The sequence below is a fragment of the Acomys minous genome (genome assembly GCF_964271855.1).
Source record: "Acomys minous genome assembly, chromosome: 2".
In the NCBI taxonomy this organism is placed as follows: domain Eukaryota; kingdom Metazoa; phylum Chordata; class Mammalia; order Rodentia; family Muridae; genus Acomys; species Acomys minous.
The window spans coordinates 80551829-80565916 of NC_140484.1; positions in this window are offsets into that span (position 1 = coordinate 80551829).

Below are 14088 nucleotides of genomic sequence, written 5' to 3' on the forward strand. Positions count from 1 at the left end.
GAAAGAGTCAGAGAAATTCCTGTTGATTAGAAGGTACACCAAGAATGGGGAATAAATGTAAGCAATGATGTCTAGGATTTCAAGTCACTAAAGAAAATAGTGGGGCAAATATTTTTTTCATTCCCATTACCCCAAATGACTGACTTCTTCCTGATTTCTGACTCCTTGATGTAGACTCATGAGGTTATTGAAAGATCAATTTCAGGGCCTGGAAGTCACAAAGGAAGCTATTTGTATCACCTATGCTTACTTGCTCATATAGTTAGAAACTTTCACCAAGGCTTGTTCCTAACTGCCTTGACTTCCTCTGCGTCCTGTCTCAGAGAAGGAGGCTCTAAGTAGTTACCATTTGGAGGCAGTTTAGGGTAATGACTGTTAAAAGTACTTCTGGGTTAGGACTCTAGGACTAACGGTAGTCAGGTTCTTGTTGTGAGAGTAAAGGAAAATGTCTGTCAATGGTTCCAAGGTTAGTGCTATCTGGAGTTTGAGAGGCTCCAAGCAGAAAGACATGTGATGACTCATCACTGAGAGGATTCTGTTCATTGTCAGTCCAGATGAGTTGGATTTGACTCTGTCCGACTTCATTGTTGTTAGTTTCAGAGTACAGGGTATAAGAAAAACTAAAATGTTTCCCAGTGAGACTTGTCCACTTTTGAAGGGTCAAATGATAATTCTATAGAGCTTTCCGTTCAAAGTCAGACAAATCCCATCATGTGCAAATCCAGTGACTGAAATCTTGACAGTTATGTCGGGAAACTGTTGCTAAGATCACAGTCTGCCCTGTCTGGAAAGCCCTGCACTTGGTGTAAAATGGAGGACTCCCTTTGACAGTGAGGCTTCCTCTTCTCTGCTTGGGGACCCCAGACCCCACATCCTCTACCTGAGGAATTTCTTGTAGTCCTTAGGGCAATTACAGGTCCAACTAACTCCCTTTCTCCTGATAAGAACCTGTTCAGCAAGCACCTGGGATTTCTGGAATGCTTTTCATGTAAATGAGGCTTCTCAGTACCTTAGCTTTCCACCCAGTGAACTTTACCAACCCTGGAAATCACTACCTGCTCCCCAAAATTCTGTATAACCCTTGTTCACCTCAAATAAAATTTATCTGCCTCCCTGAAGCTGGTCCTGGTAGTCATCATTTCTGTATGTGCTCATGGGCCACCGAATCCCCAGTTCATAGCTTCTGCTCCCTTGTCCACAGGGACCAGTGGCCAATGACCCCTGGAAGAAAGGAGAGCTACACAGTTACAGTAATCAAGAATGGGTACCTCCAGGAGTTAGAGACCTTCCCTTGGTCTAATAATCCTGCCACATTGTGTGAAAAAACCACAATCAAATAATTTCCCAAGGTTAATTTTGTTATCTCTGGAATTAGCAATGTGATTTAAAAAAAATATGGCCTTCAGTATGCTGGCTAACCTTATGATATGAGGCTCAGTCCCTAGCCAACACTGCCTATAAGTAGTTAGTTCGGTCTAGTGGACTATGTAAGCACCCACAAAGCCATTCCTTTTCTTGGAAGTTTTTACTGTTTAGGAGGTGCAGGACTGGGGCCTGAAGAAGCACCTATTTAAGATGTCAGAAGGTTTTGTGTCCTTCCCGTCTCAAGATTGGGGTTTATGCTTTCCTCAGAGAAGAAATATTTGTTTACTAGATAATACAGAAGACAGACAAACCCTGGAATCAGGAGACTGTACAACCTTGTAATTCTGATAAATTCCCTGAGTTGCTTAAGTATATTGAGAAGAGGGAAGGTAGAAATAGATTGCATTTTGTTTCCACCTAATTCTTCTTCCTTCAGATATGACCAATTCAAAGTATTTGGCTGATTGTTGGTACAAATGAGCCTTAGTCATGGATACCTTATAATTACTCTTTGCCAGAAAATTGAGGAATGCCTTGGTTGCTTCACAAAAATTTTCCTCAATAACGGACACAGAATGAGGTTGTCTGACTCAGAAACTAAGTAAGTCTGTGGATAAAGCCTGGTCAAAGATGGAGAGAGATTGTTACTAAACCACTGGGGCAGGACCATTCAGATGGTCTGAGTAGCTTGGAGAGTGGGATATTCAAAGACATACAGGCATTGCAACTCAGAATCTAGAGGAATACAGGAAAACCCTCCTTTTAAAGTCTAAAATATTAAGCTGTCCAGAATTCTCTGGGATCTAATATAGGAGAGCATGTGGGATGGAGACAAGAGTAGGAAGAGGTATCACGGCCTCATTTGTAAATGTGAGGGCTATTCTTGATTATGAACTTGACTGTATCTAGAATTAACTAAAACTCCCAAATGGGACACACCTATGAGGAAACCTTTGCTTAATTTGAAGCAGAAATATATGTCTAATCTGGATCTTTGAGGTAGGAAGACAAGACATACCTTTAATCAAGATCTTTCAAAGTGGGAAGATCCATCTCCAATCTGTGCCATGCCTTCTGATGGAAGTCATTAAAAGAACAGAGAAGAAGTTTTTTCCCTCTGCCTGCTTTCTTTTACCTCACTAACAAGTCCATTATTTCACTGGTATTAAAACTCATTTCTTTAGGACTCCAGCATATACTGAAGATCAGCCTCATGGATTGAACAACTATTAGATTTTTGGACCTTTTATTCATAGGCAGCCACTGTTGAATTAGCTGAATTACACCTTTTAAGTCATTCTAACAAATCCTCTCATTATATGTTCATTATATTCATATATATATGTGTGTGTGTGTGTGTGTGTGTGTGTGTGTGTGTGTGTGTGTGTATTCATTCTGTAAATTATGTTACTCTAGAGAACCCTGACTAACACAGTAAATCTGAGATTCTATGTAATGGAAGTTTGAGGTTCTTTGTAAACTCAGTTATGTTATGTAAATACATTTTTGTTTTAATCCCAAGTGTGAGATTTTAGTTTAGGCTTTAGTGTGTCAACAACTGATAATTGCCTCCTGCAGGGTGTGGTCTTTGTCAGCTGGTAACAGGCTGCCTCCTGCAGCATGGAGAAGGGAATGGTCTAGGACTCTGAGGAAGATAAATAGAAGAGCCCAGAAAGAGAGAAAGTGTGGCATGTGGTGGTAGCATGTGGCATGTAGCAGTTTTGAGAACCTGGAGACCAGTGGCGTGTCATCTTGGAGATAGAGAGAAACATTTCAATGTGGTGGCTCAGAGAAGACTGCTTTCTATGTTTCTGTTGACAGAGATTGGTATTTCCTCCAAAGAACCCAATTGACCCTAACTAAGCAGCTGGGAGAAGTAAAGGAGCCTGAACCCTCTCTCCTCAATGACATTCCTTCTCATACCCAGGGTTAAGGGGTTTGTGGAAGGGAAGTAAAGGCTTCAATACCCCAAATAAAATAGAGCTTAAAAACAAGTATCTATAATTCTAGACTCCAAGAATAGGACTATTTCAAGAGCTATTACAGGGAGCCAATGATACCTGATGCTTGAGCTTGACTATGATATTTCCAGCCATATCATACCTCATGTCTTAAAGAATATTTCCATTGCTGTGAAAGTGAGGAGAGCTTTTTAAAAATAGATTTTTTTCCCAAGGAGAATCATACAAGCCCTTCCAAGCTGTTTCTGAATTACCCACATTCTTATATCAATTTCAGTCTGCACCACAGGGATATAAGGATGATGATTCTGAAGTCTCATGTCTCATCCCAGATAGGGATGAGGACTTTCTAGCATTGTGAGGAAGGCTTTTGAAAAATGAAGTCCTGCCAGCTGCAAGGTAGGGGCTGGGTGGATCATGAGTTCATTTTCCTGCCGCCCTGTGATTCTTATTTTTGTGTTACGTGCCTATGACTAAGGCAATTTATAGAAGGAAGGGTTTATTTGGCTCATGATTCTTGAGGAATAAGAATCATTCATGGCAGGGAAGCATGGCAGCAAGCATCAGGTATAGAGCCTGGAGCAGAAAGATAAGAACTCACATCCTGAATCCCAAGCACAAAGCACAGACAGCAAGTGGGGAGTAGGGCGAGGCCTAAACCCTCATAACTTGCCCCCATCGACACACTTTTTCCAGCAAGGCCATACCTCTTAAGCCTTCCCAAACAGCACCAGGTGTTCAAATGCATGAACCTATGAGAAACCTTCTCATTCCATCTACTACATCCTCCTTATGGACCTGACTGAACTTTGGAGATGGTGCTTTGCAGAGATTCCTCTGGAATATTTTCCTTCCAGAAGCTCAGATTTTAAGCTTTACAAGTACTTTCCCACCCTAATTGTTAGGGTCAGTTTTATCTGAAAGACTGTGGAGAACTGAAAAGGGGCTTATAGTGTGCTGTTGAATGATAAAAATCTTTTTTATTATTCTGTTATTATTCTTGTATCAACTATTGTTTTTGCCATTGCTTTACTATTGTGTATGCCTTAACTAAGAGGTTAGAGATTTGAGATGACTGAGCAAGTGACAATGTCATGCTAGACTTCTCTAGACTCCTTGTGAGTAGGATGCAGCTAGATTCACATTCAATATACTCTCTTTAGAATTAACAGTATTCTACAGCATGGATTATCCTTGTTGGGCATGTCACGGCTCGAAATTATAGCCTGTGCCTTCCTTCCTTCCTAACACAACTCATGTCTCAGCAATTGTAGCTGATACAAGCACAAGCACATGGCATAGAGTTCAAAGACACTGTCCTTCTTCATGTGTTTATATGGAGGCAAGCCAGAGACAGGCAAAAGTGAGTCTGAGCTTTATCTAACCTAAGACAGACTGTAAATGATGGAATTCATGTGCCAATAACAGGTAAAGATAAGTGTTCTACTTACTGACCTAAGACAGGCTCTTCATAATTTTATTTTAGAAGGGGCAGATGTGGGGAGCCGTGCTAAATTCTGCCATGTTAGAAATCCTGTGCTTAGGCTGCACGCTGTGACCTTCAAGTTGCTCACCTTTACTGGAGGAGGTCTTGTGTTCTAGGCTATCTTTGGACTATTTACCTTTGAAAGAAATAGGGAAGACCTTGCAGGGAACCACCCAGAGTATTAAGGAGGTTCCTACAGGGAGCTATTCAGGCTATTGTATTCTTGCCTGGGGGCTAGGGAGAGTGGGATTAGAATAGATCCTATTGACCTTGCTATATATAGTCTTACTCATTTGCATTAAAGAGAGTCTTGATCAGAAATTTCCAGACTTGACTCATTATTTCTCATGTCTCTGTACCCCACTTTCAATCCCTACTCCCTCTTTCAGGTGAACCCTGGTTCAATTTATCCTGCAGGCCAGGACACATCACACCAATATTTCACTGTATGAAGAAATACCATGGTTAGAGCCAAGATACAATAGAGAAGCATTTGTGTCTAATGAAAGTTATATCCTTTCACTGTCAAGGTTACCTGGGGTTCAGATGAAGTCATTTGCTGTTAGATATGGTTATTATAGAACATTGATTCATTTACTCTTGTCTTGTTGGATAGAATCGGTTCATATTCTTTTCCCTTGGGCCTTTGGTCCATGGGGATGGTCTGATTTCCAGTGGTCCTGTTGACACTTAAGACTAGGCCAATGTGGCAGCTCTCACTTCTGATGTGGGCACCTTCTTTTGAAATGCCCTATTCTTTCACACAGTCATGACATCATCCAGAGGGAGACATCCAGATTCTGATGTTCTCAGGTATGGAGGGCAGCCACCCAAACAGTCTTCTGTCTTTTGTCTTTACTCCCATTTTCTCACTTCCACCTCACTTGACTGTGCAATACCTCTGTGATGATTTTAAGTAGGTTATATCAGGCCCAGAGCAATCTTTTGCAATTTTATTCTGATAACTGGCACATATTAGGTTATAAAGTGGTCTCTAAAAACCAACAGTTCCTTCACTGACTCTGTATTTATTATTGTTGTTGTTTGTTGTTGTTGTTTTGAGACAGGGTTTCTCTGTGTAGCATTGAGCATCTTGGACTAACTTTGTAGACCAGGTTGGCCTCGAACTCACAGTGATCTGCCTGACTTTGCCTCCCCAAGTGCTGGGATTAAAGGAGTTCACCACCACTGCCTGGCTGCCTTGGTATTTTCATTGGTGTGTTTAATTAGACCTTCCCAGAGCCTCTCTTGCAAGGTTGATGAGGGTTTTTCTGCCCTCAAAATTACTTGAGGTATCTTGGGATAATTTCAATGTTTGGTATAGCTTCTCTTTAGTACTTACAGTATATATTACAAGCATAAACACTTATTAATATTGAGTTTCCCAAGGAGACAATTATAGTTCTAGCTGTGGTTGTCCAAGAAGACTTCCTATCTGCTGTCAGGAGCTATCCACTCCCTCTCCTATTAGTCAATCCCTATCTCAGTTTATCTCATACATGTCATCCCCACACATTTCTATAGACTGTGTAACAGGAGAGTTTTTTGCAGATGCCAAAGCTTTGTTACTGATTAATGTGATATCCTTCTATGTTAAGTCACAGTACTGAGCTAGTTCCTATAAAACCTCCATGTGAGTGTCTGAGTCTTCTGGGAATTTCCTCAAACTATTTCTAATTTGTTTTGGGTCCTGGGTGGAAAAGAAAACTGGATATGACAGTCTTCTGACAGTTCCACACATGTCTTTCTCAACGGCAGTAGAGATACATGTAGGTGACTCTGAGTAGGGTAAGCAGAAAAAATAATTTGATGCTTTACCCTCATAGGATAAAATGTCTTTTCTCATTGGCCAAGCTCCTTCTCTAGTGGATTTTAACTCTGAGTAACAATTGTTGTCAGATCCATGTGGCATTTTGGGCATTAATCAGGCCTATCCCATAAAGAAAGCTTATAATAAAGGACTTCAGGCCATTTTTCTGTCCTTCAGATGAAACAGATCTAATCAGAAGACTCACTGATGTTTTTTTCCTTCAAGGGGACATTTTCTCCCAATTCCTAGATATTCTGGCCAATTCTGGCTGAGAAAAAAAACCCACCAACTGCTTTTTCTTCAGAGTCTGTGGGTAAAACTGAATCTGGTATTGATGGGGGCTCCAGGAAGAAGAGACAAAGATGGTTTTGACATCAGAGGCACACACCTGCCAAGTAGCAAACTGAAAAAAAAAAAGTATCTTTGATTCCCTTCTTATTAGCTAGAGTCAGGGTGCACCAAACCTTGCCTTTATGTAAACAATTTCTCAGTCTGTAATGTCCATGGGAAAGGATAAGGCCCCAAATTACCTGGTGTTGGAACTCCAGAGCCTGAAACTCTCTAGTGTCCTCTGGATGACGTTATCCCTTAGATTTGCCCCCACCACAGGCCAAGAAAAGAAGCCTTTGTGGGAGATCTCTCAGGGTCATACATGGGAGGAAGGAGAATTTGGTTCAAGATGACAAGGTGGTCTCAGCTCTACTGTTTAGCCCAAATTACTTAGTATGATATCCAGGCTTTCTAGGTGAATGTTTACAATACCAATGTCTCCAAACCATCCATTTCCCATAGTAAAGATATATTATTTTAGAGTATCCATTTCTCATAAAGGCGTATAAAAAATTTTACTTCGCCCTCTGGGCCCCTAGATTCCCTATTGACTAAAGCATGGACCCAAGTCCCCTGTATTGTCAGTACAACAAAAGGATCAATTTATATTTGAAATAAGTGTCAGCACTTGTCTATATCTTATGCATGCTTACCCAGATTCCTTCTCTTCCTTTCTCTGTCTCCCTCCCTCTGACTCTCTGTCTGCATGTCTGTATGTCTCTGTATCTTTTTCTTAGTTTCTTTTCCAACAGTACTAAATGACTCACTAAGTAATAAATGTCCCATCTAGGCCTGTATCTGGCTATTCTTCCTCATAGTTCCTGTGGTATGTGGTGATAGGTCCCAGGATAAAATAGTTGTTTTATGGGCTGGGCTTAACATGCATTGCATTTCCAGTTTTTCTCTGAGCACCAAGGACAGCTGGAGTTTACAGTTTGAGAATCTAGTTCCTCAAGTCTGTTGATGGAGAAAATTCCAACAAATAGGAGTGTATATTGGTAGTGTGTCACAGGAAATGTTTCTCTGAGCCCTCTGGGCTACCCAAGAAATGTAATGCCTGGGGAGTGTCCACAATATGCTCCCTATCCAAGAGGATATCATTCTTCCAGATAACCATTCAGGCAGGCATGGTCAAGCATTTATTAAGGAATAGCCTCATTTAAGACCCCTCTCATATAGAGATTGGGAAGCTCTTACACCTGAGTCCTGAGGTCAGCATCATAGTCAATACTTTTTAAAGGGCAGATGGGTGCCCAGGAGGATGGAGGAGAAAGTAACGTGGTCATGTTCAAAACACAAGGTACATCACCAATGGACCAACAGGATAAGGAGAAGAAAGAGAAGGTGGCGTAAAGAATGCTGGGAAGCAGAAACATTACATGGAGAACAGAACAGGGCTAGCTTGGAGATGGCATGCAAGGAAGGAAGTGCTTTATCACCCCCAAAGCCCTGATCGGATATGGATTTTAAGTCCAATGTTTTTTATTTATACCTATGACTTCAAATACCAGTGGTGTTCCCTTTATGTTAAAGCCACCTACAGGATTGATGCCTGCCCCAGAGGTCCCTTTCATGCCTTACCTTCAAAAAAATCTCTCCAGGGCAACTCTGAAATTGCACATAGCTACCTTCTGTTGCAAGACATGGCTCTTGTTTTAAAAACTATAGAGATACCATTAAGCTTCAGCCTGTTATGGCTGTAGATAAATTTTATTTGCCCTAGAGGAGAACAGTAAGCGTGCTGATGGACTGAGTCATCCTTCCCACAAGGAAGAGTCACAGAAGGGTGTGTTAGACACTTAAAATTTAGATGAGGCTTAAAATAATTATCTCTTTAAGTCTTAAGGCTTAATGAATCTTAAGATTATTCTAGATTATATGCAGCATTTAACTTCTCCATTTGTCCCACCTTCCCTAGTGTGCTGGGATTCCTTGATTCTTAACTGTGAGGACTTGGGCTCACTGATGGCAACAGGTAGTAGGGTACATGCCAATGGAAGTACGCAGTGTATGTGCCACTCACACATGTTGGCATGTAGATGCATGTGAAAGAGTGTAGACTTGGGGACATGCTATCCATACATCATTATTTTCCTGAAAAGTAACAGTGATGCCCCATCAGTGCTGTGTTTCCAAGGCTGACTGCTGTCTTGAAGCCTAATGCTAAAAGTTGTTAGTGCTAAAAACTCCTTAAACTCAAATCCAGCAGAGAATGCAGGGTTCTGCATGTTCCTGAACCCAGGAATATTGATATATACGTTAGTTTACTTACTATTGCTGTGATAAACACTCTGGCCAAAAGCAATGTGAGGAGGAATGAGTTAATTTAGCTCACATATCTCAGCTTACATAACCTGAGTGAAGCCAAGGCAGGAATTCAAACAAGGAAGGAACCTGTAGACAGAACCTGAAACAGAAGGCATACTTAACTTGCTCCCCATAGCTTTCTCAGTTTATTTTTATACATCCCAGGACTTAATACAAGGGACAGCCCTAGTCATAGTGGGCTAGGCCCTTTGACATCAATCAGAAAATAAGAAAATGTCCCACAGTGTTGACTATGAGCCAATGTGATGGGCCATTTTCTCAGTTCAAGTTCCCCTTTTCTCAGATTATTCCAGCTTGTGCCAACTTGACATAAAACTAACCTGTATAATGTGTACCATGTAACTTCCTGTTAGGCCACCTAAAATCTACAAGGAGTCCTATGATGTAGCATTCAGAAGGAGGCAGGAGGATTTTAACTTTAAAGTCTATATAGACTGTATAAAGAAAGCTTATTTTAAAAAGAAAGTCTTGAACTAACAGAGATTGGTAGGAATTAGAAAACAATATTAGTCAATGAGAAAGTCAGGTGAGAAGTACAGGGTTGGGAAATCAGCAGTGAATCAATACTTTCCAATAGCCTTTTTTTTCTTCCATCCAGTTTAATAATGAGCAAATAATGTTATTATTTTAAAATCAGAACTTGCCTCCCTATGTGAAGATCAAATAAGTCAGTGGATCTTCATCTTCTGACCTGAGTTAGGGCCTAGGCTAGATCACTGCACTCCACAGTAAGAAATGGATTTACTATGCAAGATGAAAAAATAGTAACTCAATAAGGCTCAGCAGCCATCTGCTCTGAATGGCTGTCCTTCGAGCAAAGCAAACACCATCCTCGGTTAATCAGCTGCCGTTCCTTGCAGAAGGCCATCCTTCTGTGGACTTGCCAATGTGCTGTGCCCTGTATTAGTCAGAGTTCTACAGAGGACAGAACTGATAGAGTGACTCTGTATGCATAAACAACAGGATTTATTCCAGTGGCTTACAGGTTGTGGTCAAACTATTTCAATAGACTTTAACAATGACAGTCTCTGGATGAAAAGTCCAAGAATCCAAAGGCTTTTCAGTCTGTAAGGTTGGATGTCTCAGCTGGTCTTCAGTATACACTGGATTACCCCATAATTAGGCTCCAATGCCAATGAGAGAATGAAATTACCAGTGAGGGTAAGCGTGAGCAGGAAAAGTGAGAAAACTTCCTTCTTTCATATTCTTTATTTAGGCTGTCTGAGAATGTATGGCCCAAATTTAAGGTGGGTCTTCCAACATCAGATGATCCAATCATGAAAAATCTTTCACAGGTGTACCCAGTGGTTTGGGTTTTTAGCTAATTCCAGGTGTGACCATATTGGCCACCAAGAATAACCGTCGCACACACTCTGCTTAGACGGGTCAAAAGGGCATGATACCGTCACCATGGTATCCAGGCACTTCATACCACCTGGTATGTGTGTGTCTGTGACTTTACCTTCATTACATATGGCCTGGGGGAGGGGATACAGCATATAGTCTAAGGAAGACTGAACCAGTGGTCTCTATCTGTGCCAAGGGAAAGCTTTCATCTCTCCTGGGTAAGTCTTTTCAGGTGTGGCCTATGTGGGGAGGAGCAACCACACCTCTGTAGGTGACCCCTTACCTATGCCCTGTAAGGAAGCCCAATAAACTCATTGGTTACCCAGAATGAACTTTGGTAAAATGATGTCTTGGTTTGTCTTTGAGAACTCAAGAGACGGGGAAGACTTTGTTTATATCCTGTTCTAAGAAGGAACTTTTGCAACAGCATGGATGGAATGAAAGAAAACGGTGCTTATATGAAACTCAAAGAATATTTCTATATTCTAGGACTAAACACTTTTTATATGTGTTTATTAAATTCTTACAGTTTCCCAAAGGAGGTACTTTTATCATATTAAGAAATAAGGAAGTAAAGTCACTGTGGGGTTGACTTATGGCCAAATGTCACATTGCTCCCCAGTGATAGAACAAGATTAAAACCCTAGCTTTAAAAAATCCTTCCCCCACTGGGAGTTTTTGCTAATAAAAACTCACTCAATTTCTAAATCCAGGTACTTTTCTGGAACCTCAGCTTTAGAAAGAAGTCTTTCTATGCGGTCTTCTGCCTTATGTCCCCAGTTGCCACATTTGGATCTGTTGTAAATGACTGCCTTTCTATTCGATCAGATGCCATATGTATAATTCTTAAAAGACTTCAAGTATGTACAAGGAATATGTCTTTTTCAACACCACAGTTGCTTTGTCTGCCACCACTGTTCTCTGCAATAATTACTGCTATTGACGGCATCAGCAGGTATTCCCAGTCCTTCCAAAATTTAAGCTTTTACTAAACTGTCACCATGACAAGTTCCTGTTTTTTACTTCACCATGATTGATGGCTGTAGTTATCCAAAGTGGGAGTGGGCACAGCAAGTCACTGAGAGCTTACATCTTGATCCACAAACAGGCAGATGTGGTGGGGAGGCAGAGAGGGAGGGAGGGAAAAAGAAGAGATAGGGAATGGTGTGGGCTTTGAAACCTCAAAGCCAGTGGTTCTCAACCTGTGGGCCATGGTCCCTTTGGGGAAGGGTTAAATGTCCCTTTCACAGGAGTCACCTGAGACTACCAGAAAACATGGATATTTACATTATAACTCATAACAATAGCAAAATTACAGTTATGAAGTAGCAATGAAAGTAATTTTATGGTTGGGGGTCACAGCATTAGAGAGGTTGAGAACCACTGCTCGAAGTCCACCAACAGTGAAACATCTCCACTAATATCACACCTCTTAACTCTTCCTAAACAGTTCTGCTAAATGGGGGCTAAGTATTCAAGTATACGAGTGAGGCATGATAGGTTTCAAACCTGGGACAATCAGGTAACTGGAGTTGCCTATTTAACATATCAGCGTGGACATTGATGCCAGGTTCTCCCAACATCCCTCAGTTTCTATTATGGATGGCATGGCATACTCACTCCCTACCTTGAACTCTCCAGCCCAGGGGCCTGGCTGCTTTTCCTTTGGAGATTTTTCCTCATATAAGAAAGACTAGGAGTTAGGCAGATTCCCTGACAGGCAGACAAACAGGGGGAGGGGCCATGACTGGGTAATAAAGATAGAGAATTTCCAAGATGGTTGGTTTCTTTCTTATTCTCATGACCTGAGACAAAAGCATGACAGTTTAAAACAAAGAGCTTATTGAGTTTTCTCCTGACAGTAGACAGTAGGAAGAATCAGGACATGTTATTCAATAATTTTAGGCCGAACACTCATCCTGTATTTCTTCAAACTGACCAACCGTAAATTATGGGAGGAAGAGCCTTCAAAGACTAAAAAAAAAAAAAAAAAAAAAAAAAAGTCAGCAATGAAGGAAAAGCTGGATTTTGGCTTCCTGAACCCCTTCTGCTTTGCATAAGACTATTTTCTCGGGCTGGAGAGATGGCTCAGTGGTTAAGAGCACTGACTGCTCTTCCAGAGGTTATGAGTTCAATTCCCAGCAACCACATGATGGTTCACAGGCATCTATAATGTTATCTGATACCCTCCTCTGGCATGCAAAGTGTACATGCCGGCAGAGTTCTGTATAATAATAATAAATAAATCTTAAAAAAAAGACTATTTTCTCTGTGTGTCTGCTGTATATACATATTTCCCCAATAAAAGCCCCTTTTAAAGTGCTAATTTTGTTTATTCCTATTTAATGTGCTTGAGAATTTTTCTGCTGCTACCTGTCACACTTGAGATTTTTTATCCTGCCTTTTGATTCTTTAACTGGAAAAGAAAACAAACCTGATAAAAGCTCCTCTGCTGTCAGCATTGTTTTAGGGTGCTACAGATCTCATTGGAACAAATGGGTTTTCCAGACCCAGCATTGAATATAGTTATTTCCAAATAAAACAAACCCAAACAACAAAACTCAACAAACAAAAAACCAACCAATTAGAACTGTGGTCCCCTCTCCCTCTGCCCTGCTCCTGATTCTGGGATTTGTAGCTTTGGGATCACAGACAGCTGGAACACAGTAAGATCTCTCATCTTCAGTCAGTTTCTGTATGCAGTAGCCAGCAGTGCCTGAGCTTTCCTTGACTGACAACTTATCTGTGACAGTTGCCATTTTATCTATCTCTGCTAATTCTACATAAAGTTCCTTAAAGGCTTGAACATCCTGGACAGGTCCTTACTATACTTAGCAGAAGGCAAAGCTCCATTTATGTCATAGTCTGCACTGTAGATGTACTTCCAAGTCTTCAAACTAGCAGCTGATGTTGAGGAAAAAAGCTAGCTCAGAGCTGGAGGCAATGAATGACTGTGAGCTCTGCATTTGGGAGGATGAGGCAGGAGGATCACAAGTTCAAGGCTAACCTGGACTACCCAGTGAGACCTTGTCTTGCACAAACAAAAAAGGAGTAGAGAGGAAGGGAAGGAAGGAAGGAGAAATGGAGGAGTAAGAGTAAGAGGAGGAAAACTGGCCTGGCTTTCCCATTAATGTTTATAACTGCCCCTTGGTTTCTCCTGACTTTATAATAAACTCCAGAAGTGGAAGATTCTGGTTTCCTTGAAGAGTCAGTTGTGTCAATGAATGTGTTTTTTTCTTTTAGTCCCAAGTATGGGATGTGGGGGTGATTTTCCACTGCTGAAGGCATCTTCATGACCTTTGTTGGTGGAAAACCAACCCATGAAAGGACACATAATGTTTTGCTGGAAGCTGTCTCATGTGAGGGGCGTGGTTTCTGCTAGCTGAAAAATACTCTTGTATGGACTCTGAGAAGAGATAAATAGAACCCCACAGACAGTGAGACAATGCTTTTGTATTACT